The 16,916-nt window shown below is 45.0% G+C and overlaps 1 non-coding gene across 1 annotated transcript; it reads left to right on the forward strand.

Annotated features, from left to right (window-relative positions):
- Window positions 1-16,071: 16,071 nt before the first annotated feature.
- On the forward strand, window positions 16,072-16,171 carry LOC112632307. The gene has a single exon (XR_003121363.1). It is a non-coding gene; the product is annotated as a small nucleolar RNA U13 (small nucleolar RNA).
- Window positions 16,172-16,916: the final 745 nt, after the last annotated feature.

Consider the following 16,916-nt stretch of genomic DNA (forward strand, 5'->3'; position numbering starts at 1 on the left):
TCTTTAGCAGCTGTCCTTGGGTAAGATTTGGCCTTGGAAGGTACTGAGGGTACCCAGTGGTCCAAAGCTGAAACTGCCTTATCTGCAAATTCTTCCACTCCAGTTGGCGCCCCACATCCCTTTTCCATGCCCACTGTATTTTCTAAACTAGTGTCTGCCCTAGACTTCCTTCACTGCCTGCAATCCACATTAGTCCAAAACCCCCTTTTCTAAACAGCTCTCCTTTTTTAACCAAATATAGCCTCTGCTCCCATCATCCTGCCTCACCCTCACCCTGCCTTTCTGACCGTGGTTATGATACTCGTCCAACTCCACCAAGAGTACATGCTTCCTAGCATTAGATACCAGTCACAATTAGCATTACCAAACCTACCCAACCTCTTCATGTGGCAAAATTTTTTAAAATTAAGAGACAGGGTCTCACTCTGTCACCCAAGCTGGAGTGCAGTGACTCAGTCAGAGCTCACTGCAGCCTCAAGCTCCTGGGCTCAAGTGATCCTCCTGCCTCAGCCTCCCAAGCAGCTAGAAGTGCAGGTGCATACCACCATGCCTGGCTAATTTCTTTTTTCAATTTTTGGTAGAAATGGAGTCTCGCTGTGTTGCCCAGGCTGGTCTCAAATTCCTGGTCTCAAACGATCCTCCTGCCTCAGCCTCCCAAAGCACTGGGATTATAGGCATGAGCCACTACACCTAGCCTGAATGTGGCAATTTTTTTATTCATTTGTTTTATAGAAAAACTGGAGTAACAATACAAAGCACAAATTGAGGAGTGAAGAATTTCATCTTTCTCACCCTCTTTCATATTCACAACTCTTAATTAACTCACTTGTGAAAACTGTTTGACCTTAGATATTCTCATTAAAAATAAATTACTATTTTTTCCCTTTAGACCCTCACATCAGTATTATTTATTGAGAACTACTTCTGTTTTACAACCTATAGAGAAAGTCGAATATATTCCTCACAGATAAAACCTACAGTATAGCAAAAAATATAGCTGAACATATATTAAAGGAGGGACCTGAATGAGTTCCACATGGCACAATATCTAAGCGTAAGACAATCTCAGAAAGGTGAACTTTGTGTGTGTATGTGTGTGTTATCAACAAAAAGATATTTATCAATTATTTTATGTTTTGTATCATGAAAAATAATTTTTCATAAAAATGATCATGAAAAATAATTTTTCATAAAGTGTAAAAATAAAAAAAAAAGGAGTCCAGGCTCTGGACTTACAGCTCTCTCCTTTCCTATGTGTACCAGCCTGTAGAATTGGTATAAAAATTAAAAGAGATAATAGATATAAATGAATTATGTCAATAAATGATAGCAGACTGGTAGACACATATCCCCAAATGTATTCTCTTTTTTCTCTAAGTAATAGAACACTGATTCTTATTTTGGATGTAGAAACTTTCTTGCAGCTAGGTGCAGCTGTGTGATGAGGCCATTGAGTCCTGAGCAAAAATATTGCACGGGACTTCCAGGAAGTCTCCCTAAATGCAGAATACACTCTATCATCCTTCTGCCTCTTATTGGTCTGGACTCTGGATGTGGTGTCTGGTGCTCCAACTGCTCTTTTGGATCATGAGGAGGGGACCACAGCCTGTGGATGGCACTGCAGACAGTTAAAGAGCTTGGTCCTTGATGAGCAGGAAGCTGCCATTCCAGCCCTGAATTTCCTGAGGATTTCTTTTCATAAAATATAATCTTTTTCTCATATTTAAGCCATTATTTTTCAGGTCTTAGTTTCTCAAAGTGAAGCTAATCACAACTAATATGCTATAATTATTATTTTCCTCATTATTTTGTCAGCCCTGGCCCACAATCCTACTGTCTCATAGATCCTCTCTTCACCATTAGAAGCAGCCTAAATGTCATCAATAACAAAGAACCTTGCCTTAGTTCTGATCTCTGTTGCCAGTCCATCCATGCCCTTACTATGGTGCACCCACGTCCTCCTGGCCCTGGTGACATGCATGGCACCCCTCTCTGCTTTCTCTCCTTTGTTTCCCCCTCTCTGCATTTCTGATTCCAAGTCTTTTTCTGCTTTCCCTGGCTACTGTTTGCAGAATTCTCACACTGACTGGGTGGGACTGAACCACCCTGAAAGCAGAAAATTTGCACTAACTAAAAAGGAAGGAGGAGCTTTCCAGGTGGATGAAAAAATAAGCAAAAGAGAACACAGATGGGGCATAATGTGGGGACTTAGAGGGAAGTCGCTGAAGGTTTCTGTTGAGGGCAGCAGGAGATGAGATTGAATTGGAAAGCGGGTGAGCCTATTACAGAGGGTCTTTAAGGCCTAGTAGAGGAGTTTGGACTTGAGGAATAGCCACTCCGAGTCTCTGAGCAGGGGAGTGACATGAGGCAAGTGATGTTTCCGAAGGAATTCATCTGGCTGCCGGGTGCAAAACAGATTGAAGGCAGGAAGAGCCTAGAGACAGGGAGACCAATATAAATCTTCCACCCAGTAATCAGATGGTCAGACATTGTCAACAGACTTTGAAAGGGGCCTTGTGAAACAGCAAAAGTAAAATGCAATTATTTCAGCTAAGCAGCAGCTGCAGAAGAAGCCTTAAACAAAGTCTTGCCCCAGAACTTTTCACATGAAAGTAGCAAGCTTCCAAATAATGAAAATTGGTTCAATCTTTTTGTAAAACAGTCTGACAACTGTGGATCAAGAGCCTTAAGAATGTTCACACCCTTTGACCCAGTAATTCCACTTGTGGGAATGCTAGGGAAAACATCCAAACCAGGGAAAAGAAAGAAAATGCATGGAGAACTTAATCACAACTTATCAAATAATTTGCAATTATTTGATAATAGCAAATAATCAGAAACAATCTAAATGTTCAGCGAAAGGGAGGTGTGGTGGCTCACACCTGTAATCCCAGGGAGGCAAGGCGGGCGGATCGCCTGAAGTCAGTAGTTCAAGACCAGGCTGGCCAAGATGATGAAACCCCGTCTCTGCTAAAAATGCAAACATTAGCCAGGCATGGTGGTGCGTGCCTATAGTGCCAGCTACTTGAGGGGCTGAGGCAGGAGAATCACTTGAAGCTGGCAGACGGAGGTTGCAATGAGTCAAGTTCGCACCACTGCACTCCAGCCTGGGCGACAGAGCAAGACTCTGTCTCAAAAAGAAAAGTGAAAAAAAAAAGTTCAGCAAAAGGGAAAAGATTAAACAAACTCTGGATCTCGATTAACTCCATTGCCCAGCCATTAACTCAGAGGGGTAAGAAGACCAGACAGATGACATGAAAGGGGTTCACAACATAATTGGAGGAAAGCAGGATGCAAAATGCATCTGGTGTGTTATCACACAACAAACACCTGTGCAGGAACAAGACCAAAAAGTAATATTCTAAATTACTCCCCATCGTTTCATTAGACTGTAGGAACTTTTCTCCTTTTAAAAATTATTTTGATAGGCCAGGTGCAGTGGTTCATGCCTGCAATCCTGGCACTTTGGGAGGCTGAAGTGGGTAGGATTGCTTGAGCTCAGGAGTTCAAGACTAACCTGGGCAACATAGAGAAACCCTGACTCTAGAAAAAATACAAAAATTAGCTGGGCCTGGTGGCACACACCTATAGTCCCAGCTATTTGGGAGGCTGAGATGTGAAGATCACTTGAAGTTGAGCTTTTGAGGCTACAGTGAGCTGTGATCACACCACTTCACTCCAGCCTGGGCAAAAGATTGAGCCTCCATCTAAAAAAAAAAAAAAAAAATTTTCCTCCAGGCCACAGATCAGTTGAGGTCAGGAGTTCAAGACCAGCCGCTGGGCAATATGGTGAAACCCCATCTCTATCCAAAATACAAAAAAATTAGTCAGGCATGGTGGCACACGCCTGTAGTCCCAGCTACTCGGAAGGCAGGAGGATAACTTGAGCCCAGGAGTTGGAGGTTGGAGTGAGTCAAGATCACACCACTGTTCTGCTGCCTGGACAACAGAGTAAGACTCTGTCTCAAAAAAAAAATTTTTTTTTTCTCCAATATACTTTTCATTACATGTATACTTGCAATTATAGGGAATGTCAAGGAGAATTCTTACTTTTCATTCTGTTCACTCTGAATTATTTTGCATTTATAAGAATGTATTAAACATGTACTACTTGTATATTTTAAAAAATAAATAATTTTTCAATGACAAAATATACTAATAAGGCCAGGCATAGTGGCTCACACTCGTAATCCCAGCACTATGGGAAGGCAAGGTGAGAGGATCACTGGAGCCAAGGAATTTAAGACTAGCCTGGGCAACAAGACAAAATCCTATCTCTAAAAAAATTTTTTTAAAAATAGCCAGTTGTGGTGGCACACGCCTATACTCCCAGCTACTCAGGAGGCTGAGGCAGGAGGATTGACTGAGCCCAGGAGGCCGAGGCTGTAGTGAGCCATGATTGTACCATTGCACTCCAGCCTGGGCAAGAGAGCAAGACCCTATCTCAAAAAAAATACTAATAAATGTAGGAAACCATGAGACATGCTCATGCCATCACCAGCACAGGTACTTACTATTTATCTTCTCTATGATGAGGTTTAAAAGAAAAAGATTTAGGCTTTGGAGCTTGTTGGGAGAGGGCTGAGTTGAATCCCACCTTAGCTGGGTAACCATAGCAAGACTATCTTTGAAGTAGGGAATGATTACATATCCCTTGCATAATTTGGGGGAAATCAAGTGAGAGAATGATGAAAACCTCTTAACAGAGTGTTCTGCACTTAAAAGACACACAGCAAACAGTGGCTGTAAATACAGATAGCTATTATTTTCTCAGTTCTGTTTTCTGCCTCTTGCGGTGGACAGCTGTGAGCTTGTGGAGCTGACTGTCAGAGGACAGAGGCCACCGAGACTTTTCCCCACTGTGAACCCACCAGGCAATTCCTGCTCCTTGATCTGGCGTAGCAGTGCAGTTCCCTTTGCCAAGACCACACCTTGGCTATGGTGTACAAATGAACTAAGCGTAGAAGACAAAGTTTGTTTCCAAAAGGAAATTTTATTCTCCACATACCCAACTAGCATGTATTTAAGAATGGTTTTATGTTTTAGACATTTAAGTTTGAACATAAAGTGGCCTTTGTTTTCTTAACTCATTTTGTTTTACCTTCCTTGACCCCAGTTTTTACGCAAGTCCCAGTTTACAACCCTGCTCAAAGCTGTAGAAGTCCCTTTGAAGGACAGTATATGATTCTAAAGGGTCATTGAGATGAGAAAAGAGATGAGGATAGCTAAAAGACCACCTAGAACAAAGCAAATTAATGTCAAGAATGATTTTGGGGTGTGCTAAATGGCACCACCAATGTTCACAACTTCCTGCTTAATAAAACTTTCACACTCAGCCAGATCTTTTGTTTGTTTGTTTGTTTTTGACAGAGTCTTGCTCTGTTGCCCAGGCTGGAGTGCAGTGGTGCTCACTGCAAGCTCCGCCTCCGAGGTTCGAGTGATTCTCCTGCCTCAGCCTCCCGAGTAGCTGGGATTACAGGCACCTGCCACCACACCCGGCTAATTTTTTGTATTTTTAGTAGAGATGGGGGTTCACCATGTTGGCCAGGCTGGTCTCGAACTCCTGACCTTGTGATCTGCCCGTCTCCGGCTCCCAAAGTGCTGGGATTACAGGCGTGAGCCACCACGCCCGGCTCAGCCAGATTTTTCAAGTTCCTCAAGGAGTACTTAAGTGAGAACCCACTGAAAACCTTATTAAAGACCAGAGAGATGACATTTATTGGCTCTCCATGGCCTACTCAGCCTGCAGTCTGTTGAGGGATACCTTGTATCAACTCCCTGGTATTCCCAGCATGCTGGGGAATGAGGCTCGGGGAGGGAAGAAAAGTCTTCATCCTTCCCCACTCTGGATTTTACTTTCAAAGCAAGAACATGCCCAGTCTGCAAATAGAAACATGATGTGATGTCTGGACCGCAGATCCAAATGTCAGGGAAGATGAGACTGAGGGTCACCGTCAGATGGGCTAACATGGTGGGGCGGGGCCGTGTTCTCTTTCCCCTGGGGCTGCTGCTGGCCCCTGTGGCCCCAGCAATGCCTTACTAACTCATGGTTTCAGTTTTTTCAGCCAGAGTGATGTTGTGACTTCAGTCAAAGGTAGGGCCCTGGCGTAGGTGCTGTTGTATTCACAGCACCACAGCTGCTAGATGTTTGGTGATAGTTTGATGAATAAATGAACGCCTGTATGCATGAATAAATGAATAAAATTCCTTTCCAGGTGGATGGGGTGGCTCATGCCTGTAATCACAGCACTTTGGGAGGCTGAGGCAGGCGGATCACTTGAGGTCAGGAGTTCAAAATCAGCCCGGCCAACATGGTGAAACCCCATCTCTACAAAAAATACAAGAAAATAGCCAGGTGTGGTAGTGCATGCCTGTAGTCCCAGCTACTCGGGAGGCTGAGGCACAAGAACGGCTTGAACCCAGGAGGCAGAGGTTGCAGTGAGCTGAGATCGCGCTACTACATTCCAGCCTTGGTGACAGAGAAAAACCCTTTCTCCAAAAATAATATATATATTAATATATTATTAATATACACATATATATAAAAAATAAAATAAAATTCCTTTCGATGAACCCTCACATTCTGAGCTGTTTCTCTCTTGACATGTCTTAGCTTCAGCTGGTATATGAAACAATTATGGCTTCTCATTATTATATTTCAAATTGTCTTTCCTCATTGCTGACTTTTTTTTTGAGACAGTCTCACTCTGTTGCCCAGGCTGGAGTGCAATGGGGCAATCTCAGCTCACTGCAACCTCCGTCTCCCAGGTTCAAGCGATTCTTCTGCCTCAGCCTCCCAAGTAGGTGGGATTACAGGCGCCTGCCACCATGCCCAGCTAATTTTTTGTATTTTTAGTAGAAACAGGGTTTCACCATGTTCGCCAGGCTGGTTGTGACCTCCTGACCTCAGGTGATCCACCTGCCTCTGCCTCCCAAAGTGCTGGGATTACAGGTGTGAGCCACCATGCCCAGCCTTGCTGATTTTTAATAGTTATGACTTTAAAAGAAAAAAAACTAGAATATATTTAAATACAAATAAGACATCTGAATTATAACCATGTGGAGCAGAACTGTCCAACGACCTGGAACCTCTGTGCTGACTGTATTGTGGTAAGAAAAAAAGTCTATGTTCTGAAGATAAAGAGAGAAAGAAAGGAAGGAGGGGATGGAGGAAGGAGAAAAGGCAGGTGAGGAGAAAGAAGGATACAGAAAGAAAGGAGAGAGTTTGAGAAATAAACTGAGTTCTGGTTCTGTGTCTCTGACTTGGGCACTCATGGCTTTGTAACCTTGAGCCTCACTTTCCCTGTTGTGAATCAGAGGTTGGACTGAATCTGAAGTTCTCAGGCTTTCTGAGTGAATCAGAATCCCTGGGATGGGGAGCTACTAATTGTGCACATTCCTGAGCCCCACCCCTTTTGGACTTTGACTCTGTGCTGGGGCCCTTGGAATCTTCATGTTTAATAAGCCTCTTTTTATCTTCTCTCTCTCTCTTTTTTTTTTTGATAACCAGGTCTTGCTCTGTTGCTCAGGCTAGAGTGCAGTGGCATGCATGATCACAGCTCACTGCAGTCTCGAACGCTGGGGCCCAAGTGATCCTCCCACCTCAGCCTCCTGAGTAGCTGGGACTACAGGCATGTGCTATGGCAACGCCTCGCTATTTTTATGTATTTTTTGTATTTTATGTTGCCCAGGCTAGTCTGGAACTCCTCAGCTCAAGTGATGCACTTGCCTCGGCCTCCCAAAGTACTGGGATTGCAGGCATGAGCCTCTGTGCCCAGCCAACAAGCTTCTTCTTGACCCAACTGCAGAAGAAGCCAGAGCTCACTCTGAGAAAACAGGAACAGATGGCCCAGAGAGGCCGTGGCTCTGACTCCTCAGGGCTGAGACTTTTGATCTGGGAGTTATACCATTTTCCCCAACTCTTGAAATAAGTGTAAACCACATCGCGGGCCACTTTAGCTCTGGTTTAGATGGGAATGACCTGTGACTAAGTGCTGGAGGCAAGGGGAAGTGTATATTAGCATCTTAGTAACTAGCACACTCTCTCAAGGTAGCCTTTGCCTTAACTTGTTAGAACTTGCTAAATGGGATGAGATTAATCCCTGGCTGCTCCTACCTATATGGAGGTGGATACAACAGTATTTCCTACCATCTGTGGGTGATTGGCGCTTTTTCTAGATACTTTCCCATGCATGATCTCATCTGAGCCTCAAGGGGTGGGCTATTACCTCATTTCACAGATGGGGAAACTGAGATGTGGAGGCTTCTCGCCAGAGTATTCTCAGCTCTTTATTGGCAAACAGGAAAAGAGTGCCGATCTCCTTTTTCCCAGTGTGCCATGTTGCAGATAACTACATATTTCTTTTCTTTTTTTTTTTTTTTTTTGAGATGGAGTCTCGCTCTGTCACCCAGGCTGGAGTGCGGTGACGCAATCTTGGCTCACTGCAAGCTCCACCTCCCGGGTTCATGCCATTCCCCTGCCTCAGCCTCCTGAGTAGGGGGGACTACAGGCGCCCGCCACCAGGCCCGGCTAATTTTTTGTATGTTTAGTAGAGACGGGGTTTCACCGTGTTAGCCAGGATAGTTTTGATCTCCTGACCTCACGATCCGCCCGCCTCGGCCTCCCAAAGTGCTGCGATTACAGGCGTAAGCCACCACGCCCCGCCTATATTTCTTAAACTGAAGGACAGAGGAGTTATTAACAATAAGTTTCCAAAACTTCTTACTTTTCCAGAGCAATGATAAAGTTCCAGTGTAGACTGAGGTTACTACTCTAATGATATTAATGATAAAAATTATCAGAAGCCCTACAGGTACAATCCATGTAATCCAGCCTTATGGTGAGGGGGCACATGCATATATAATATATATTTACATACATGTGCTTTGGATAAATGATGAAAGAGGCTATACAGGGGCCGGGTGTGGTGGCTCACGCCTGTAATCCCAGCACTTTGGGAGGCTGAAACAGGCTGATCATGAGGTCAGGAGTTCGAGACCAGCCTAACCAACATGGTTAAACCCCATCTCTAAAAAAAAAATAAAAATATTTGCTGGGCACAGTGGTGCATGCCTGTAGTCCCAGCTACTTGGGAGGCTGAGGCAGGAGAATCACTTGAATCCGGGAAGTGAAGGTTGCAGTGAGCCGACATTGTGCCACTGCACTCCAGCCTGGGCGACAGAGTGAGACTCCATCTTAAAAAAAAAAAAGAAAAAGAGAATATACAAAATAATAACAGTGATTATAAGTAGTGGAACTATAGATTTTTATTTTCTTCTTTAGCTTTTTACATTTTGATTATATTCGTTATAATTTCTATGTATCATTATTATTATTTTTTTTTTTTTTTGAGACAGAGCCTTGCTCTGTCACCCAGGCTGGAGTCTGGAGTGCAGTGGCACAATCGCAGCTCACTGCAACCTCCGCTTCCCGTATTCAAATGATTCTCCTGCCTCAGCCTCCCGAGTAGCTGGGACTGCAGGCATTCACCACTATGCCCAGCTAATCTTTGTATTTTTAGTAGAAACAGTGTTTCAACATGTTGGCCAGGCTGGTCTCAAATCCCTGGCCTCAAGTAATTCACCCACCTCGGCCTCCCAAAGTGCTGGGATTACAGGTGTGAGCCACCACACCCAACCTGGATTTGACTCTTAAACCAGCTGAGTAGATGTTATTTTATTATCCCCATTTAACAAAGGAAGTAACCCCTACGTCACACCATACCTTTTATAAGAGGTGGACTTTGACACAAGCCCACATCTCCCAACTGCTTTGATATTTATTTTCATTCTGAGACCCCATGTTTGTTTGCTTGTTTGAGTGAATGAGTGTGCTCTGAGCCTTTCCTCAACACACTCACACACCCCTGCAGTCCCGTACTCTTGTCCCCTTCCTTACTATTTCCTCTGTGTGGCCTCTGCCAAGCACAACCCTGAACACTTACGTGGGAAGGAACCCAGGAGGGGGTCTTTACCCAGTACTCCGTCTTTGCAGTGCTGGGAGCAGCCTGCTGCCCCCACAGGGTGTGCATCTGCGATTTCTTTCACTCTGCATTAGTCTGTGAGACAGGCATTCTGGCACGCTGTTCCAGGAATCCCCATGAAAGGCCTGAAGGGGTAGGAGGAAGCAGGTATTCATTGCAAAACATGAGGTTGAGCTGCTCTTGCCACCTGGAGGGTGATCTGGGCTCAGCCCACTGCACTGCAACTGGACACCAGGCAGCAACTGGCAGGGAGGTCCTCGAAGAGCTGGTGACACTGATGCTGTGTCGTGCATCAGAGGACATGACCCTGCCCTGCCCAGAGATTATAAATGGCTCTCCCGGGTATTGTTGGGTTTCTTTCCTTTCTACAATGAACTAAGTCTCTGGACCACAGAACTATGGAGTATTTGAGTCATGGGAGGAGAGGAATACAGTGTTGGGCAAAGAGACTGGTGGGAAAAAGGGGGACCCGGGCATGTACCCGGGCGATGGGTGTGCACTGTGGGACCTGGACCTGCCACATGACTCTAGGCCTGCTTCCTTCCTTACCAAATGGCCATGAGCTTCACAATTTTAATGACACCTACCTTGCAGCATTGTTTTAAGGCTTAAGTTGATTTACTTGCTCAACAAATTACTTATTAAGTGCCTATTGTGTTTCAGATCTTGTTCTCGGTACTGGGGATAAAGCAGTGACCAAGAGAGAAAAAGAGTCCCAGTGCTCATTTGGGAGAGATGGATGATAGAAAAAAACTTCGGACAGTGGTAAGTGCAATAAGAGAAATAAAGCGGAGTGAAAGGGATAGTAGGATAGGGGAGGCTATTTTAGATAAGGAATTTGGGGAAGATCTCTCTGGGGAGGTGAAACCGAAACCAAGACCAGGAAGAAGTGAGCGAATGAGCCAGGCCAAGCTCAGTAGCTCATGCCTGTAATCCCAGCACTTTGGGAGACCAAGGCAGGAAGATCACTTAAGTCTAGGAGCTTGAGACCAGCCTGGGCAACATAAGGAGACCTCATTTCTACAAAACATTTTTTAAAAAAGTAGCTGGGCATGATGTTTGCACCTGTAGTCCCAGCTACTTGGGAGGCTGAGGTAGGAGGATCACTTGAGCCAGGGCAGTCGAGGCTGCAGTGACCTGTAATTTCATCATTGTGCTCCAGCCTAGGTGACAAAGCAACACTCTTTCTCAAAAAATATGTATAGGCCGGCCGCGGTGGCTCACACCTATAATCCCAGCACTTTGGGAGGCCAAGGCAGGTGGATCATGAGGTCAGGAGTTTGAGACCAGCCTGACCAACATGCTGAAACCCATCTCTACTAAAAATACAAAAATTAGCCAGGCGTGGTGGCACACACCTGTAATCCCAGCTACTCAGGAGGCTGAGGCAGGAGAATTGCTTGAACCCAACAGGCGGAGGCTCCAGTGAGCCCAGATCAGGCCACTACACTCCAGCCTGGGTGACAGAGTGAGACGCTGTCTCAACAAAAAAAAAAAAAAAAAAAAAAGTATAAATAGACCAGGTGCAGTGGCTCTTGCCTGTAATCTCAGCACTTTGGGAGGCGGGTGGATCACTCAAGGTCAGGAGTTTGAGACCGGCCTGCCCAACATGGCGAAACCCTGTCTCTACAAAGAATGCAAAAATTAGCCAGACGTGGTGGTGCGCACCCATAGTCCCAGCTACTCAGGGGGCTGAGGCATGAGAACTGCTTGAACTCGGGAGGTGGAGGTTGCAGTGAGCCAAGATTGTGCCACTGCACTCCAGCCTGGGCAACAGAGTGAGACCCTGTCTCAAAAAATATATCTGTCTAAAAATAAAATACATAAAAGATAAAGAGAGTGAGCCAGGTGGTATCTGGGGAAAATCGTTCCTCATGTTCCTCACAGAGGGAACAGCAAGTGCAGCAGGATGGGATCACACGACGCAATGGATATGACAGCCCTGGGCTGTCATGTAAACACAAGGACCCTCCAAACCGGCCACTCCTCACTGGCCTCCTGACGCTCTGACCACTAGCAAAGAAGTGACCAATCACAGAAACCTAAGTATTACACTTTACATTTCCAAAGGTCCTGGGTCTCGTCCCACGAGCACCGCTCCAGGAACAGGCAGAAAGAGAATGGAAACAACTTTCCTCGTGCCTCTATTAGAGTACTTAAACGTCTCATGATCTCTTTACAAATCAGTCTCACCCCTGGCACCTGGGCTTCTGCAGGCGGGACTGCTTCTCACTTCTTAGGGACCCTGCGGGGCACTGGCGAGCCACACTCCCTTTGGAATCCTGGGTTGGAACGCTGGTTCTGTCGTGTTCTTGCTGGGTGAGTTCAGTCCTGTTTTTTGCCTTTCTGAGTCTCAGCTTCCTCATCTGTAAGATGGGGGCATTTTTATAGCTAACTCCCAGGGCTGTTTTGAGAATCAATGGGGCCCAGCATATTGTAAGTGCAAAAGTGTAGGTTATTTATTGTCATTGCTCACATTCTGAATGCCTGACAGTAAGTGCTCAAAAAATTTGGCAGAATAGAACTCAAGAGTAAGAAAATCCTCCAGGAAGAATTTCATGTTTAGAGCTGCTGCTATTTCGAGGGGATGTGCTTACCCTGCAAGGACCCAGGGAAGGATGTAGTCGTCCGTGTGAGAACACCTGTGAGACATGACATTGACCCAAGTCCCTAATCTGATTCCTTGCTCCAGAGCCTGTTTTGATGTCCTGTTCTTAGGTAGAAGCCTTGTCAAGCCATTAATGTGATATGAACAGATACAGTGTCTGATCTTTGCTGAAAGCTCAGAAGCAGCGTTCATTCCCCCCGTATCCTTGGCTGCCTTCCGGCAGCTGATGGCTGGAGGCGGCTGGGCAGTGGAAGCAGATTCCCAGCGGCTGGCAGGAGTATGTGGCAGACAGGGCTGAGGAAGACGTCTCCCCGGGGATAGCCTCCTTGCTTGCTCAATTCCAAGTGACCATCAGCATTTTGTTTGCTTTCCTGAGACCCAGCCCTGGCATGAAGAAATAATGTGACCTTCAGACCCTCAACAAGCTGAATTACTAACCTTTGGTAAATCCATGCCAGGAATTGAGAGTGTTTAGCTCAAGTGAGCAGCAGACCTAGGCCAAAATGGCGTTACAAAACATGGAGGTCACTGTTAACACTGTGCATGTGAAGTCAAAGTGGAAGTAAGCTATTAAGATCTTAGTATGAGTCCAAAAGGGCCTGCTGACAGTCCTTGGCTATATGACTGTGAGCAAGTGCCTTAACCTTTCTCAACATCACTTTTCTCATCTATAAAACAGGAATAAGAATTCCTGCCACATCTGACTCATAGGGTTCTCATGAGGCTCACATTTGAGCAAATTTAGAACACACGGTATCAAGTGATAGTGCACGGCTTCCTTTATGTTTCCCGCGAGGGTGGTGGTGAGGCTCACCTGAGCAGCTACTCACAAAGATCAGCGCATAATAGATGTGCAAGAATTAGAATTCAGTTGCTGCTTGTAAAAATGCTACATGTGAAAATGCAATATAAGTGCACAGAATATTATAAAGTGTAAATTCTTACTTTCATCTTTCATTCATCTGTTAGCAGACAGAATTAATACATGGTCCCACAGTCACCTGTCCAGCCAGGTAAATTTTTCCATCCCTGGTCCTAGGGGACGTCAGTAACTCCTTGCCATCCTCTTCACTCCTCAAGCCAGCCCCACACACGGTGTCTTCCTCAACACTGTTTTTACCACATTGTTCCTCCTGAAGAACAATGCATCTTACAGGCACAGGACTCCAGCCCCCTCCAAATTGTTCTTTGAAGCAAAACCTCCCTTTTCTGCTCTCAGGGTCAAGCTGCCCCTTCTCCACACCTCTGCTTCTTCCTTGAGCCATCACTGCCAGATGGAATGCCCTTGTCTCACCTCTCTTTTTTCAGGCTCAACTCTTCTTCAAAATTCATACCCCTCCTTCCTCTGGGAGCTTCCTCTGATTTACCCCACCCCACAGATCACTCAGCTAGTGTGGGCTCGGTTTGTGTTGTACAATTTGGCTTTTGCTCACACTTGATTTTCTAAACATTCTTTCAGCCCTGTGGAAGGGACTGCATCTTCTTCTGTCTTTGCCTGTGCTTAGTGGAACATACTATTTAAAGGATGCAATCCAGGGAGAATAGACCTTGACCAAGAGTCCCTCACCTTATTGTTTGCCTTCCTAGGCCCCTCTCTAGCAGCAGAAGCTCCCCGAGGAGCAGTGCCACCCTTCAATGAAACATTTTGTTTTATTTATTTATTTATTTATTTATTTATTTATTTATTTATTTTTTTGAGACTGAGTCTGGCTCTGTCGCCCAGGCTGGAGTGCGGTGGCCGGATCTCAGCTCACTGCAAGCTCCGCCTCCCGGGTTCACGCCATTCTCCTGCCTCAGCCTCCCGAGTAGCTGGGACCACAGGCGCCCGCCACTTCGCCCGGCTAGTTTTTGTATTTTTTAGTAGAGACGGAGTTTCACCGTGTTAGCCAGGATGGTCTCGATCTCCTGACCTCGTGATCCGCCCGTCTCGGCCTCCCAAAGTGCTGGGATTACAGGCTTGAGCCACCGCGCCCGGCCGCAACATTTTGTTTTAGATGTCAGCGGGGGTCCCTACCTCCCACCATACCCAGGGAAAGCTTTCAGTTAGTGCCTGCAGGGGACTAATTCTTCATGACTCCTGGCTTTTCTATTCAGGTATAATTGCTCTTGTTCTCCAATTGGCAGGGGCCTTGCAGCCAAAAGAAACCTGTGCAGGGAGTAAATCAGAGCATTGGGTCAGTATCTCTGCAATGAACTGGGGTTTTTCTTCTAGTTTCTTTTTCTTTTTCTTTCTTTCTTTCTTTCTTTCTTTTTTTTTTTTTTTTTTTTTTTTTTTTTTTTTTTTTTTTTTTTTTTGAGACAGAGTCTTACTCTGTCACCCAGCCTGGAGTGCAGTGGCATGATCTCAGCTCACTGCAACCTCTGCCTCCCAGGTTCAAGAGATTCTCCAGCCTCAGCCTCCCAAGTAGCTGGGATTACAGGTGCATGCCACCACGCCTGGCTAATTTTTGTAGTTTTAGTAGGGACAGAGTTTTACTGCATTGGTCAGGCTGGTCTCAAACTCCCGACCTCAGGGGCTCTGCCCGCCTCGGCCTCCCAAAGTGCTGGGATTACAGCACGCCCAGCCTAGTTTATTTTTCTTTTCTTTCCTTTTCTTTTTTTTTTTTTTGAGACGGAGTCTTGCTCTGTGCCCTAGCTGGAGTGTGGTGGCGTGATCTCGGCTCACTGCAACTCCCCCTCTGAGGTTCAAGCAATTCTCCGCCTCAGCCTCCTCAGTAGCTGGAATTACAGGCACCCACCACCAGGCCCAGCTAGTTTTTTTACATTTTTAGTAGAGACAGGTCTTGGCTAAGCTTGTCTTGAACTCCTGACATTGTGATCCACCTGCCTCAGCCTCCCAAAATGCTGGGATTACAGGCGTGAGAAACCGTGCCCAGCCTAGTTTATTTTTCTATGTACACCTATAGACAGATGCCCAGGCTGTGTCCCCACCATGGTGTGATTCTAGGCATGCCCTGGGAGGCCCAGAATCTAAGATGTCTGAGCTGATGTCACTGGTGGGGAAATGCTTAGAAAGAAAGAGCAATCCTGAGTTGGCTTCAAGGTACAGATTTGCTCCCACATTTCTCTTTTATTTTCCTTTGGTGTCTGTTCCCTCTGCATTTATGTTTATGCTCAGCAGTGGAGATATAAGATAAAGAAGATCCTGTCTGTCCTGAGAGACTCACAGTCTGGCAGAACTTCCTACCCCACTAGTAGGAAGCCTCTTAGAGGTCCCTGGATTCCTGCTCTTCTCTATTGCTCTCCTAAATTGTGAGGTTAAAGACCATTTTAAGAATCTTATGAAGTTATGGATTCTCTCCCCTTCCTCCAAATGCAGACATATTCAATATTTTGCATAAAACTCCCAGGGGTTTACAGACCCGGTGAAGCCCATCCACAAAATCCACAAGCTCCATTACAAAAAAAAAAAAAAAAAAAACCCAACAAGGATGAGAAGGGGGAAGAAACTTAAAATGGAATACAAATAGAAACCAATGCATCCTTTTGTAGCTCATCATCTTGATGACTGGGTTTTCACACACATGTGAGATGTGCTTCCTGCAAACCCTAAGACATCAGCACGTTACCTGACATGAAAAAAAGAATGAACTTAGCTCTATTTTAATTAACTCTATTGCAAACAAATAATATTAAGATGCTGAAGGGAGGATAAAACCAAACAAACAAGCCCAACAAATATTTAATTCTAGTTAGAAGGATTTTTTTCTGTAGTGATATGGGTTAGCGGTTCTGAAATACCTTTTGTGTGCTGTAGAGTTGGGCAAATGAGTAAATGTACTGAGAATATTGGAAGCTAGTTCTTGCTGTTGGAGAGAGTTGTAAATATGGAGAAAGGGAGGACTAAAATGAATTTTGTGGTGTCGAGTTGGAACTAGAGGTATCTATATGAATCCATGATTTTGTGTGTATGTGTGTGTGCGTGTGTATACAGATGTAGAAATTAAGATATGTATATTTCTTAGCTCTGTGGGCTAAAGGGCTTAGAAGCGGACACTATGGTAGCATTGAGTACACCTGGCACTCAAATCTTGGTTTCTAAATACCATTTTGTACTGGAAAAAAAAAAAAAAAAAACTAGGGCTCCTTGGAGAAATGGCTAATTCTAGGACTGAGAGGGGGAAAGTACAAGATAAGCTTAGAATATCATATTGTGCCAGAAAGCAAGGAAGTGCTTTTTAAAAAATGGAGATATGAAAAAAGAACACAGGAATCAGAAGGGACCCCCATTGGCCAAATCTGGGACTATTTGAACATCAGAATAAATAATGGTAATTCTTTATTATCATTACAGTGGTATTATAGGACAATATTACAGTGGTAAT

The sequence above is a fragment of the Theropithecus gelada genome, chromosome 9, assembly GCF_003255815.1.
Source record: "Theropithecus gelada isolate Dixy chromosome 9, Tgel_1.0, whole genome shotgun sequence".
Taxonomy (NCBI): domain Eukaryota; kingdom Metazoa; phylum Chordata; class Mammalia; order Primates; family Cercopithecidae; genus Theropithecus; species Theropithecus gelada.